We start from the raw sequence: 2997 nt of genomic DNA, 5'->3' as shown, positions 1-2997 counted from the left end.
AGAAAAGCATGCAACTCTTGATCTTGGGGTTGTGGGTTCAAGCCCCATGTTGAGTATAGAGTTTACTTAAAAAGAAAATCTTTTTAAAAATGTTCATAGTAGCATTCATAATAGCTAAAAATTAGAAACAACTCAAATGCCTATCAACTGCTGAATGGATAAATAAAAAAGTGGTATAGCTATACAAGGAAGAATTTTTTGGCGATAAAATGAAATGGGGTACTGGATGCATGTACATGAATGAATCTTGAAAACATTATGCAGTTCAGAAACACCAGTTACGAAAGACCATATATTGTGTGATTGCACCTAGGTGAAATGTCCAGAATAGGCAAATCCATAGAGTAGATCAGTGGTTGCCCCAGGCTGGAGAGAGGGGGTGTGGGAAGGTGCTGCTAATGGTTATAGAGCATCTTGTGGTGATTAAAAGTTCTTAGATTGTGGCAATGATCGCACAACTGTGTGAATAAACTAGAAATTACTAAACTGTTAAGAGAAAATTTAAAAAGAAGAAATTATAGGAGAAAAATTTCCAAGTTTGGCAAAAGACAGATAAACCTATAGATTCAAGGTGAGCAATCTCCCCCCAAAAAAAATAAACTGAAAGAAATCTATACCAAGACATATCATAATCAGACTGCAGAAAACTAAAGACAAAGAAAAGTTCTTGAAAGCATGGAGAGAAAAACACCTTGTCTGTAAGGGGAAACCATTCAAAGGAAAACAGATTGTCATCAGAAACCAGAGGCCAGAAGTGGCACATTAGTCAAGTGCTGAGAGAAAGAACTGTCAGACTGACACTAACACCTGGCCTCAGGACCTACTTTGAAAGCACAAGCAGAACTATAGTTGTTTTAGTTGCGTTATTAACTTAGCTCCACATTATTTTGTTCCCTGCCTAATTAATTCCCTAACCTAATTAATGGTAGTGTTGGTCTTGACGTATCTGATCATACCAGGTCCCAAATAGTACCTCATTGTCCAGAATGCTCACTTCCAGATTGTTTCAAACTCCCCAACCCCCACCCCAACTCAAGGTTTCTAGAAACTCCTTACCCTCCTCTCCTGCATGTAAGCTGTCCCTAGGCTCAACAGGGCAAGGTTGCTTTGGGAATGATCCCCTGCCTTTTCATCTGATAATAAAGCTTTCTTTGCTTCAAAACCAGTGTCTCAGACATTGGCTTACTGTGCATTGAGGATACAGACAAGTTTGAGTATGGCAACAAATCTGGCAAAATTATTCTTTAGGAATGAAAAATAAAGACATTCTCATTGAAGGAAAACTAAGAATTTGTTAGCTAAAGGAAATTCTTGAAGCAGGAAGGAAATGTGTGCGATAATAGATTTATTTACTTATTTATTATAGAAGACATATAGAGAGAGAACAGAAAATGTGTAAAAATAAATAAAATGTGTTCCTGGCACAGAGATCCTAAGACTATTGTAATTTCTGAAGTGATAAGAGCACTGGCAGCATGTTTTATACTAACAGTTGGTCTTTGACTCCAGTTCCTGACAGTTCATTAAATCCCTTGGAATTTCCTAGGTGATAGCAATGTTTTTTGTTCTAATGAGGTGACTCGTTTTTTTGTTTGTTTGTTTTTTTAATGAGGTGACTCTTGATGGGCTCCTGGCTAGGGTCTGGTCACCAGAAAGACCAAGTCATGATTAGAAGCTTGGAATTTTCAGCCTCTCCCCTCATTTTCCAGAGAGGGGAGGGGGGCTGGAAATGGACCTAATGATCATGCCTATGTGGTAAAGCCGCCATAAAAATCCCAATAGCACAGGGTTCTGGGAGCTTTCAGGCTGGTGAACACATGGAGGTGCTGAGACTGCGCACCCTTTCCCACATACCTTGCCCTAGGCATCCCTTCCATCTGGATGTTCGTCTGGATCTTTTATCATATCCTTTTATGATAAACTGGTAAATACCAAGTAAACCGTTTTCCTGTGTTATGTGAGCTTCCCTGGCAAATTAATCAACCTGGTGGAGGTGTTGTGGGAACCTCTGATTTATAGCTGATCACTCAGAAGCCCACCTGACAACCCATCTGCAACTGGCATCTAAAGTAGGGCAAGGGCAATCTTGTGAGACTGAGCCCTTGACTGGTAGCACCTGACCCTACCATCAGGTAAACAATGTCAGAGCTGTGTTATACTGCAGGACACCCAGACTGCCTGTGGGAGGAAAACCCGCAAAGTCTGCGTTCGGAAGCATGGTGAGTATGGCAGTGAAGGGGACAGGCTGGAGAACTAGGTGTTTCCCTACTCCAAATGGTAACAGAAAGACTCCTGGAAGGTCAGGAAAGAAGGAAAAAAAAAACTGAAAGAACAAAAATACGGGTAGGGGTGCCTGGCTGGCTCAGTTGGTGGAGCGTGTGACTCTTGACCTCGGGGTCATGAGTTAGAGCCCTATATTGGGGGTAGAGTTTATTTAAAAAATAAATAGAAGTGCCTGGGCGGCTCAGTCGGTTAAGTGTCTGACTATTAACCTCAGCTCAGGTCTCGATCTGAGGGTCATGAGTTCAGGCCCTGCTTTGGGTTCCACGTTGGGTGTAAAGCCAAGTCAAAAAAAAAAAAGAAGAAGAAGAAGAAAATAATGAAAAATAAATAAAAATTTAAAATATGGATAAACACAACTTTTTTTTTCTTCTTGAGTCTTCCATAACATGTTTGATGGTTGAAGCAAAAAGTGAAATATCTAACATGGTTCTAAATGCAGATAGAGGAAATTCTGAAACAATTACAAAAACTGGGTTTAAAGGGAGGTAAGTTTCTACACTTCAAACAGGTAAAATATCAACACTAGTAGACAAGTGATGAGTGACATACGCATAATGTAATACCTAGACCAACAACTAAAACAGCCACACAAAGAGGTTTAAAAAGAGAATTTCTAGAGTCAAAAACAGGGTTTGCCTGTTTTCCTTTACTTTCTAGCTGTGTGACTGTAGTAAAGTACTTAATTGCTCTGTCAAATGAAGTTAATAACATTCA

The sequence above is a fragment of the Canis lupus genome, chromosome 17 (assembly GCF_011100685.1).
Source record: "Canis lupus familiaris isolate Mischka breed German Shepherd chromosome 17, alternate assembly UU_Cfam_GSD_1.0, whole genome shotgun sequence".
NCBI classification, from domain to species: domain Eukaryota; kingdom Metazoa; phylum Chordata; class Mammalia; order Carnivora; family Canidae; genus Canis; species Canis lupus.
The sequence above is the reverse complement of the archived record's forward strand: the minus strand, read 5'-3'. Positions refer to the sequence as shown.